A 12,547-nucleotide genomic window follows, 5' to 3' on the forward strand; every position below is an offset into this window, starting at 1 on the left:
CACCAGGCATTAGAAACTAGACTCTGGTATTAATAAATGCCTGTTGCTTTTAGGGATGGCTTGTCCCATCTGCTATTAATTTCTGAATAGATAAGACAACACCATTACCATTTTGCTCAGTGCAGTAAAGTGAAAACTCACACATCAGGAAGTACTTCTTTCCATATATTTGAAGGTAGTGGGTAATAAGAAAATGTAATTTCCAATAAGCTCAGGGGAAAAAAAAAATCATACCGGAGTAATAAAATCAGAACTAGAATAATTCTTTGCTTAGCTGTAAAGCCTCTGGCAGTTTGAGCAGACTATTTAACTTAATTCACTTCGGTCACACAAGTTTGAAAGGCTCTATAATTAGAATTATTCCTAGGCATGTCAAAAAGTATCTGAATAGTGAAAGCTGCCTCTCTAAGTTTCAGATTTGTAGGTATATTTGTCTGAGTAAAACTCTTAAATGGGTTTTCTGGCACCTGGTACATCCTTGTTTGCCATCATTTGCTCATATTTTTGGATCCTGGATTTCTTTCTCACTCCTTCAACCATAAATTCAATGTACCCCCAGAATACAAGGGAAAAATGGCCTTTGACACAAATACAGTAAATTCACGAATACAAGCCGCACTGAGTATAAGCTGCATCTCCGGGTGTTGGCAAACATTTTGTTTTTTGTCCATAAATAAGCCGCACCCGAGTATATGCCGCTCTGTCATTCGCAGCGAGGACCCGCGTGCAACAAAGTTGCCAAATAGTAACGGAACCGGGGCAGGGCGGGGTTTACTGGCTCGGCGGGGCCGCTCGGGGCCAGCCGCTGCCACCGCTGGGCTCAGTCACTCCGGCCCTGCGCTGCCCCGAGGCGGCAGGGGGGGCACAGAGCCCGCCAGCACCTGTGGCAGCCATGGGAGCCAGGGATGTAGCCTGCCTGTTCCTGCGGCGACGGCACGCGGGGACGGGAGCCCCCCAAGCCACTGGGCCAAGTAGGAGAGAGCCCCTGCGTCCCTTGAGCCGCGGGGCCAAGCAGGAGAGAGCCCCTGCCTTCCCCCTAGCCACGGAGCCAGCAGGAGAGAGCTGCCCCGCCTTCCCCACCCCCTGTCCTGCCTGCACAGAGCAGCTCCACCCGTCGCGTAACAGAGTAACCAATTTGTAACAACTGCGTAAATGCAGGGTTTTACTGGCAGGAGCTTGACTTTGCAGTTCGCACTGACTTGGTTTGCACTCCCAGGGTTGAAAATGTCAGAAAATTATTCACATATTGACCGCACCTGAATATTAGCCGCATTTCCGGTATGGGAGCAAAATTTTGGTCAAAACAGTGCGGCTTGTATTAGTGAAATTACTGTAACTCTCTGCAAACCCTGCTGACCAGGCTGTGGCCACCTGTGGCCACTCTGATTACAGTAATTTCACTATTACAAGCCGCACCAATTATAAGCCGCACTTCTGGGGTGTCAGCAGTGTTTTGTTTTTCCTCCGTATATAAGCCCCACTGGATTGTAAGCCACACTTTTGTTCGCAGCAAGGATCCACGTGCAACTTTCACAAAGTTGCCAGTTAGTAAAAGAATCGTGGGATGGCAGAGTTTACTGGCTCAGCCCCGGGCTGGGCGGGCTTGGATCGGCCCTGCCGCCCCCACCACCGGGGCTGTGCAGGCTCGGATCGGCCCCGCTTTCCCCCTGCCAGGGCTGTGCAGGCTCGGATCAGCCCCGCTTTTCACCTGCTGGGGCCGGGCAAGCTTGGATCGGCCCTGATTTTCCCCTGCTGGAGCCGTGCAGGCTCGGCTCGGCCCTGCCTCCCCTCTCTGCCGGGACCGTGCAGGCTCGGATCGGCCCCCCTTGTACCCTGCCGGGGCTGTGCAGGCTTGGATCAGCCCCGCCTCCCCTCTTGTGGGAACCCAGGATATTCCCCTGGCTTCCCTGGAATCTGGGCAGGGCACTCAGAAGCCTTGGCAAGGTGCCCAAAACCCCTGTAAGTTTGATCTAAGTCCCTGGGAGAAATTACCATTTTTATATGAAGAATTACAAAGTCACAAAAATAAGTAGAGCATAAATTAGAGCATTAAAAGGTAGAAAAGTGAAGTTTTAAAAATTGTTTATATTAGGGGTCTGAACACAAGATGGAGGATTTAGGGCGTGATATGTCTTTCTTCTTCTTCTTGTCATCCATCTTTTGGGTTAGGATGTCAATTCAGGATTGGTTTAAGGGAAAACTGGACAATGCAATGTAGGTGTCATGTATTGGACATTAATTGTAAACAATGTACGTGTAATTTAGAGTATAAAAGATAAGTCCTGCCAAGGAGGGCAGGAGAAGAGCCTTGAACAAGTTGCAGAGTGGACCGTTGTAAGCTAGAGAGAAAATTCCTTAGATAAGAAAGAGTAAACAACCTTGGAAACCTGACAGAATCAGCTTTTGAGTCTTCTGTCACGCCCTGCGTGCCCTAGTTACGAAACAAGAATTCTCAGACCACCATTAATGTGTGGTGAGTGATCTCTGACCGTAAAAGAGGTCGCCGCTGGCCACACCCTCTCTACCGGGGCAGTGCGAGCTTGCATTGGTCCCGCCTCCCCTCTCTGCCTGGGCCGTGCAGGCTCGGATCAGCCCCTCCGCCCCCTGCCAGGGCGTGCAGACTTGGATCGGCCCCACTTTTCCCCCACTGGGGCCGTGTGGAATCGGATCGGCTTGAGGCCGGGCCGGCTCGCACTTCCGGGTTAGCAAATTTCTGAACCTCATCAATATATTAGCCACACCTAATTATAAGCCACTCTTTGGGTTCGGACCAAAATTTTAGTCAAAATGGTGTGGCTTATAATCGTGGAATTACTGTACTCCTGGTAGAGCAGGAATTGGAGCCTTGCTTGGTGACATGGCAAGCCTCTGCTTCAAAAATCTGTGTGGTCCAGCAAGGCTCTGTATACATTAAGCCATTGATCACATTTCTGATTTTATACAGAAGATTAAGGTTTTTCTAAAATAAAGTCTTAGCTTCTTCCATTTATAGACAATCCTAAGCTCCAAGGCATCTCTTAAAGCTTACAGATGAGGAGACCCAAGAATCTATCTACAAAAGAGGATATTGCTACTCCTTGTGCTGATGATGTCGTTCTGGCATAAAAACACCTCTTTCCAAATTAGTTTAATCCAGTTTCAGTTCAACCTGGAACCAGACATTCCTCTTTAAAATTCACATGAGGAGGTAATAAGAAATTAGGTTTTCTCCTCTGAGATGGGGACATACACATGAGTATTCTAGGTGCAGGCAGATCATGCAGTTACAGGTTATGCGAAGTTAATGCAAAGAATGTTTTCTTTTTCATATAATCATAGAATGGTTTGGATTGAAAGGGATCTTAAAGATCATCTAGTCTGAAACCCCCGGCAGGGACACCTTTCACTGCACCAGGTTGCTCAAAGCCCATCCAACTTGGGCTTGACCACTGACAGGGATGGGTCTTCCACAACTTCTCTGGGCAACCTGGGCCAGCATCTCACTTACTATATATTCCTTCCCTAACAGGGCCCAATATCCATATTGCCTTCCTGCACTACTTCTCATTACTGAGCTGATACTTTCAAACACAGCCCTTTATAACCTCAAGATTTCATTCCAGCTCAATGAAATATTCAGCTCAAATGACATAACCATATATGCAAAGTGAGAATGGCTATCTTCCCATATACAGCCAGAGGATTTGTTGCTTTAAAAGATAATTTGGAAATGGATCTGAGAGATAAAGTCTTTTAACTTGGACTTCGCTTCCTGTATCATTTACAGAATTAATGTATTTTGCAGAGATACTGAGGTGATGGAATATAATTATAGGTATCCATATTCAAATACATTGGCATATACAAGACCCTTTCACCCTTAATTTGTTCAATCTTGTGAAATATCTTGGAAATACTAAATGGTACACTATTAACAAACCTGTCACTAGGCATTAAATTACACATAATGTAGTGACTAAAGACATTTTTAAAATATTCATATCAAAATAGAAACATTTTGAATGCATTTGTAATAAATTCCAGCAAAACCTGGAATATCAATTATTATTTCTGTTGCTCATGCAAAAACAGTGGGCCACCTCAGGTCCCCTAACTTCATAACTCAGGTCATTCATTTTTGTTTCATTTAGATATAGAACAAGTACTCTGATACAGCTATGACAGTTCAGTTTCCATCTAGTGGAAGAGGATACCTGGCAGCTAAATATATCCCTAGTGTTTCCTATATTACACTTTAAAAAACCCTATTTAACAAAATCTATAACCCTAGGCATTTCCAATAGAAATGTTTCCTGTGTTAATTAATATGAAAAAAACCCTGCATATGTATGTGTAACACTAACGTATTTTTATTTTCCAAATCGGGAAAGGGAATTGGAAATCTACTGAAGCCCGAAAGCTGGCAGGGGGTGTTAATGTAACTGGATGTTAATGTAACGATAACTTTATCCTTGTTGCAAAGGTTTCACCATTTCAGGATTCTGAATACAAGAAAACTTTTTTCCATATATACAGTTCCTAAAAGTAGTAAAAGTGATTGCCTCAAACACGAGCAGTAGTTCTCTGTAGGGTTAACATATGATCAAGAGTGAGAGGCACACATGTAGGAATCAGCATCCAAATAGCATCAGTAATGTAAAATGCACAAGACTATCCATGTCTACAAATGCATATAGACGTGATTGTGTATTTACACACAGATATGGATATGTTGGCATGCTGAGCACATCTTTTCATTGTGATCAATAGCTGTATTTACATTTTACATTCACAAGCTTTCAGTAAGACTTGGGGTGATTGTGAAAAAGAAATTTTTACCATCAGTTACTGAAAACTTGGTGGGTAATTGCTTTAGTATCTCTACTGTACTGATCCCATATCCCATACCTGTGTTTGTTCTAGCTGAAGTATAACAATAGGGAAAAGTGTTATGATCAAATTTAGAATTCATTGCTGATCATCAGGCCAAACTTTGTTGCTGATTAAATGGAGCAATGCTGGTGAAGTGAACAGAGCTACTATGGCTTGGAGCTAACTTAGCTGTAATCAAAGTCGATTCCCAGCCTTTTAAAGTAAAATACATATTGGTGCTACACTGATAATTGGGCAAGGCTTTTTTACAGAGCTCACTGAGCTGTAAATTATGTTTTGTTAGGGTGCCCCCCTCCCCTGACAATATATGCACAACCATTCTGTCTGAGCACAGTAGTTAAAAGCCTCCAACTTCATTTGGCACGTTCCATTGCGTGAAATTATTGGGAACTCCAAATGCTGCTAGTCCTGCTGTCACTCCAAGGGGCATACTTCATCACTGCACCCATGCACAGCTAGACAGTGGCAAACTGTTGAGGACAATGACTATCTCACAAATCAACACAGGTAGAAGTCAGCATTTTATTCTGCTGGTAGCTCAGAAACAGCCATTCTTTAATGCAATCAGAGCTGAAAATACATTAAGAAAACATGCTTCTTCATATGCTAGGAACTAGGTGTTCCTGGATGAATGGAAGGGGTGACCTGCAAAGGTTGCTGAGAATGGCATTATATAGAGCACAAAGATGGGGAAATTTGCTTTTCTGTCTGCTGACCCACAGGCTCTCTGCTTGCTAGCAGAGAAAATGGAGAGCACTGCTGTCTGGCCCTATTGAGGGATACCTGACTAAATGTCTAGTTCTGAAAAGGGCAACCAAAGTTAATTGCCAATAGAGCAGAGCAGTCTGCTGTTAGCGGGTAAAACAAATAAATGCTGCTCTTTGCAAATGCTTTTTGCAGTCACAGCACAGAATTCCAGAAATGCTGGCCTGGAGTAAGTCCTGTTACAAACCTCTGCCCTAACAGATGATCTAAACCATCTAGGCCATTCCAAAGGGACAGGGCTGACACAGTTTGTAAAGATCTCTAATAAGGTCTTCTACAGATTTCTCAGGAACTTATTACTCTGTTCACTTATCACTGACATAAGAAAATCCTCTTCCTAACCTGAATGTTCCCACTAGTACCCATTTCTGTTACTTCTTGCCATAGTTCTTATGAACCTTTAATGTTATCACATAGAGATATGACTTTTCTCAAGTTTTTCTTCTCTAGACTAATTAACTCTAATTTATTTACTCTTTAATTTATTGCTTATGCTTGTTTATCTCTGAAACCTCCTGTCACGCTGCATCATTCTTGATACACGGTCCCAAAAGGGAAGGCAGAAATTCTTCTGAGGCTTTGTCAATGCTGAGAAAGGTAACAGGTTACTTAGCATGTCTTGCAAGCTGACTTCTGTTCACACATCTCAGTGCATGCCATATGTGCATGCTTTGTGACAGCAAACCCAGATGATCTTCCTTAAGGATGCTACCCAGCCATTGCTCCTTATATGCTGTGTGTGCCATTGACTTTCTGCTGAAATGAGTGCCTTCAAAATTCCTATATTGAAATTACCTTTTCAGATGCAAGTACTCCAAGTTGTCAAATTTGTTTTAAATTTAATTCTGCTCTCCATTTTACTTGCAAACTATTTCAGCTTTACATGAACTGATTTAATTTAATAGCACAAATTTCATTATCCTGGCTAGTAAAAATATGAACTGATAGCATGACAGTATGTTCAAAAGAGAAGTCCAAGAAAGACCTGATTTTGTACATCCTTTTGCTTAAGGAGTGAGTCACTTGTAATTACAGTAATTTCACGATTATAAGCTGCACTTCCGGGTGTCAGCAACTTTTCATTCTTTGTCCATATATAAGCCGCACCTGATTATAAGCTGCACGTTACAATACAGAGTGTGATAAAAGGTATCTATTCTATCACCATCTGTTGAGGGTGGGGGCAGTGATCCTTATCTCAACGGCAGATATTCTGCTAATGGGCCATCCATTGAAACCACGCGGGGCATTGTTCTTTATCTTTTCACAACCCTTCCTTCCTCCAACAAGCCATTTTCTGCTAATGGCCCACTGAGTCCCACTGTGTGACTGATAAAATTACTTCATCCCATTGGAAGTTGCTCCAGCCAGGGGGAAGAGCCCAACATTTCTTACCAAGATAAAAACAGAGGTTTTGGGACACTAAGGGAGCCCCTTTCTCCACTGGACTCCAGAGGAAAACTGGATTTCTCCACATCACCACTGGACCTCCAGAGGGAAACTGCACCTTCTACAGGAGCACTGCTTCAACTGATTGACATCTGTCACTGCAAGAGGACTGCAGCCACCATTTAATCGAACTGCTACCAACACCCTGCCTGACGGGGTGTCAGTTTGTACTCTGAATTTTTCAGGGTTTGGAGTTTGTTTCTTTGTAGTACAGTATTTCTATTTTAATTTCCCTAGAAAAGAACTGTTATTCCTAATTCCCATATTTTTGCCTGAAAGCCCCTTGATTTCAAAATTATAATAATTTGGAGGGAGGGGATTTACATTCTCCATTTCAGAGAGAAGCTCCTGCCTTTCTCAGCAGACACCTGTCCTCCAAACTAAAACAGCAACTTTTCATACTTTGTCCATATATAAGCCACACCTGATTATAAGCTGCACTTTGGGTTCGGACCAAAATTTTAGTCAAAATGGTGCAGCTTGTGAAATTACTGTACTCTCTGAAGTAGTCTACCCATCAGTTTTGTTCATCACACATCTCTCAAGCATAAGATTAGTACTGAGATATTGCCAAAAGCCTTACTAAAGCCCAGCTATAATATCTGCTTCTTATTCTCTGTCTACATGGCAGTATCCCATTGGCAAAGAAAATTAGATTGATCCTACACTACTTTTGGAAGACGTTTTTAAAAAGTTTTAATAACTATTGCAGGATGTTTCTAGGATTTGATGTTAAACTGACTAATCTACCATTCCCCAAATTCCCTTTCTTACTATGTTGAAGGGAGGTGAACACAGAAGTTCCTGTCCATCTTTCAGTGTCTCCCCCATTTTCTGCATCCTCCAGGGCAGCTCCTGGCTTTCCTGAGGTTGTTTCAGGTACCTCTGGATGAAGTCACCTTTGCTAGAAACCAAAGTAATTTGCAAAAAAACTTTAAGGGCTCTGTTGTAATTAAGGGTGAAATTGAATAAAAGTTTTAAATATCAGTAGAAAAATGATGAAACATTAACACCAGTGTCAACAGTTTACCAGTGTTACTGTACTGTCTTTGGGTACCTTAACATGAACTTAAGTAAAACTTCGTTTGCCCTTTGAAAAGGGCAGTGTTTTCCTCATTTAACAGATGGGAAAGTAAATACCTGAGTATATGAAGGGTTCATTCATTCCTGATTTTTGAGAGAAAAGTACACAGCATCTCTCAGGTTACCACACAAACTGCACAGTCAGGCTGCACTCAGCAAAAGGATTTTTAGGTCTCATCCCAAATAAATCTCTTAAGCCGTGCTGCCCATCAGTAACAAATACAGAAAGGAAAGTCAGACTTAGAATCTAGCTCCCAAACCAGTGCACAGAGCAAAACATCACTGCCTTTGCAGGAGGAAAACCACTTCACAGGGTTTTGCATGTAAGAAAACTTACAAAAGCCTCTCTCATATCTCTCAAATCCCACATCTCTCACAAGGAAAAACCAGAAGAACATATCACACGCAAAGTGTGCAGAAGTGCCTAAGCTGATTTCAACAGAATGCAAAAATGATGGCATTTTAACATCCTGAGGAGACAGGAAATACTGATGGAGAAAAAATACTGTCAGATATTGGCCCCGTGACAAGGTCAAAGAAAGACCATTTATCTGGTTGTGGTTAAGTACTGCTACAGACGAGTTATCTTAGATGGTTAGGAATTACTTAAGTACAGTAATTTCTCGACCACAAGGCACACCGGACTATAAGGCGCACCCCCGGGAGTCGACAAAATTCGCAACTTTGTAGATCATATAAGGTGCACTGAACTATAGGGTGCACTTTTTTTCGCCACGAAGATCTGTGCTGCGCTCAACAAAGTAACTAATTAGTAACGGAATCCCGCGATCATGGAGTTTACTGGCATGTGCTCAAATTGGAAACATTTTTCACAGATTGGTGTAACCTTTTAATGCAGTCCCAAGTGCCCTCCCCGTGTGCGGGCCCCGGCACTCCTGCCCACCCCCGACGTTGGCTGGTGAGGCGAGGTTCAGAGCGGGCCCTGCTTGGAGCGGCAGCAGCATGGTGCAGGCGGCACTCACGGCGGTACGGAGCGGGTGCCACTCGGAGTGGCTGCGCTACGGAGCCGGCAGTGCTCGAAGCAGCCGTGCTACCGAGCGGGCGGCACTTGCCATGGTACGGAGTGGGCGGCCCTTGCCGTGGTATGGAGCCGGCGCTGCTCGGAGAGGCCACACTATGGAGCGGGCGACGCACAGAGAAGCGGCGGCACGAAGCGGGCAGCGCCTGGTGGCTCTTCGCTCTCCCCACGGCCCGCGGCACCCAGCGACTCTTCGCTCCCCCCTCACCCAGGCTGGAGCCGGCAGCAGCTCCCTCCCTCCACACACGGCTCCTGCTGGCTGCGGCCACCCACTCCCACCCCGCCTCGCAACTCGGCGCTCCCATGGTACTGCCCCCCCATTGCGGTTCACACTTCCAGGGTGGCAAATGTTGCAACTTTGTACATCATATAACGCGCACCGAACTATAAGGCGCACTTCCGGGTTCAGGGGAAAATTTTAGTCAAAAGGGTACGCCTTGTAGTCGTGAAATTACTGTATACTACATCTGATCCTGTGATTGCGGGGTTATTATTAGGTACTTTTCCCCTCTTTGCCGTATCTCTAAAATGCAGTAGTATTAAGCTCCTTTTTAGGTGGGAACCCTCTAGTTGTTTCATTTGTGTATCAAGTCAATTATGAAAAGCCTTTCTCTCAATGAAGCAGCCACATTTTTCAGGAAAATGCAGAAAAAAATTATGTAACTATCTCTACAGTTAGTGAAGGTGATTTAAAACTGCTATCTAAACCTCACTGGAAGCATATCCTCCTCTCCTCCGGCCCTGTTCCATACTGGCACATAGGTGCCTACCCAAAATACAGTTCCCAGGATCTGCTAAGGGCAGGGAAGCCCCTTAAATTACCCAAATACTTTGCCAGTATGACCGGAATATACTGGGGCAGATGGTGATGCCTACCCAGGGAGTGCTGCAAGCAAGGGGAGCAGAAGGAGGAAGCAAACAAGTTGTATCACATCTAACAGAGGTACCAGAGCTGCACTTTGCTCTCCTGTCATGTTATTTCCACATACTTCTTCAAGAAGTGTGATACTCTCAGTGGAAATGTTTAATGGGAAATATTTTATTGGTTTTGTTACTGAAAGTGCATTCACTTTCTGACTGGCTTTGGCTTCTAACATAGCAATCTCAGTCAAGCAGGTGGTACACAGGAGTGATCAGGAATTCAATGTGCAGCCACCTCATTTCCCTCAGAAAAGGGAGGCAGATAACTTTGAAAGATTAGACACTTGACCACACACTTAAACTTGGATTAAATAAAAACCTATTTTCAAGGAAGTATGCTATGCATTTAGCAACAGGGGTTTCTTACATTAAAAATTAGATAAGATTTAAGGAAGAAATTTTTTCCGGTGACAGTGAGAAGGCACTGGAACAGGCTGCCCAGGGAAACTGTGGATGCCCCATCCTTGCCACTATTCAAGGCCAGGTTGGATGGGACTCTGCCCAAGCTGATGCAGTGGAAGCTTCCCTGCCCATGTCACAAGGAGATGGAATTACAAGATCTTTAAAGTGCCCTCCAACCCTGTTGTATCATTCTCTCCAATTCTATGAAATCATCTTGGCATAAATTTATAAGGCAAAGAAGACATGGAAGAAGTACTCATGTCTCTTTCTCATTACCTTCCCAGATGGCAAAACTTAGCCAACTAAGTATCTGGGTTCGAGTTGTTGGAAGGAAATCACAAGCTGATTTTGCCTTACTATCTGCTCCTAAGAGGGCTGGTCGTTGAATCAGATGCAAGAGCTGACGTTACCCCTGCTCCAAGCCATGGCAAGTGTAATAATCAATTCCTCTGTGCTTTTCCTTTCTGCTTGAGAAAAGGAAAGGACATAGTATTTTTAAAGTTGAATGAGCAGCTAATCAGTGAAAGCCCAGAGGTAGCCATCTGGGTAGCAGCCACCAACCCTCCCTGCCAGCCCTGACTCATGTCCTTTTAGCACTATCCACACTTCAGTTTTATCCTATGGTTTACAGAGGTGGGCACAGTCTGTTTGGATCCTGAGTGAAGCTCAAGGATTTTTTTAGCTGAAGGGACACTTCAGAAAGAGAAACTGGTGTGGGAGGCAGTGTTTTTTATGTCCCCTCCCTGAACAAAGAGATGCTCAGTCCCAGCAATGGGGCTAGCACAACTCTCCTCCCATTAGGAGTGGAAAAAGAAAAAGGACAAGTTATCTTGCACAAGGCGACTTCAATGCAACGTGTGTAATTTAGAACTTTCTGGGTCAACAGGATGGGAAAGGTAGACAATGCTCACAATCAGACATCTAAAAACCACCAGTGTAAAAATCCCACAGGTGAGCGTGACCACTGACTTTCCTGTGTCATCAAAACTGTAGCTGCCTTAAGATTTCACCACTAAACAACACCACTTCCCCCAAGCTCTGGCAGCTGATCGGTCACCACTTGCATGGTTCCCAGCCCAAACAAAGACAGCCCCTCACAGCCATTTCTGCTTTTCACCCCTTGTTCTCCTGTTCTGGCTGGTGGCTGAACCCCCTCACCACCCTGATTCTGCTTTCCTTTCGATTCACACTGCCCCACCAAAACTATCAGGAGTAGTGTGGGTGGCTCAGAAGTGAAGCAAAACCCCACTTTTATCAAGTTTAAGATTATTATTTCCAACTGTATTCCCCAAGCCACAGTGGAAGAATTATTTCCTTCTGAAGGATGGAAAGCTGTGACAGGGTTTAGGTTTCCAGCACAAAGGTGCCTTGGGAAGCTGAAAAAATCATAGAAATTTTTAGGATGAAAAAGGCCTGTAAGATCAACAAGTCCCGCTGATGACGAAATGAAGCATTTGATTGTAATGTATAAGACATAACCATTTGATCACATAAAAAATATAAGCTACCACATCTCCCTAGGTATACACCATGCTGAGGGCATTTCTGGTGCAGAGAGATCCACAGTTTACATTGGCTCCAGTGTTATCAGTCTTGTTCTGGGAATCACTTAGCCAACTGAGACTATAGGATACCTACCCCCAGGTATAGGTAATGTGGAGCTCACCACAGTCCCTGAAGTCATGTGAGAAGGGGGTTGCCAACTTGCCCCAGTTCAGCACAGGTCACGAAGACGTGTGCACACAAAAAGTAAAGGAAATATGAGGAAGCAGCCTTTGTAACCCAGCTATCCAGACACGACCATCCAGACCACAAAGATCTCTGGCCCAAGTATGGAAAACCACTCTTAAGAATAGTTTTCCAGGAACTGAAATCAATGAGGAGACCCTGGGCAAGTCTGAAGGGTATCGTGCCTTCCTGCCAGATAAGCAAAACACATTGTTAACCCTAAGAAACACTAGGACCTCTTAACATCCTGTTTCCAGATTGCAGACCTACAAACATTAAAGTCAACTT

General features: G+C 44.2%; 1 protein-coding gene across 1 annotated transcript in view; it reads right to left on the reverse strand.

Annotated features, from left to right (window-relative positions):
• Positions 1-12,547, reverse strand: part of LOC117006370 (acyloxyacyl hydrolase-like) — a 137,117-nt gene that overhangs the window by 100,081 nt on the left and 24,489 nt on the right. The gene's annotated exons all lie outside the window — the stretch shown is intronic.

Source organism: Catharus ustulatus, chromosome 1, assembly GCF_009819885.2.
Source record: "Catharus ustulatus isolate bCatUst1 chromosome 1, bCatUst1.pri.v2, whole genome shotgun sequence".
Classification (NCBI taxonomy): domain Eukaryota; kingdom Metazoa; phylum Chordata; class Aves; order Passeriformes; family Turdidae; genus Catharus; species Catharus ustulatus.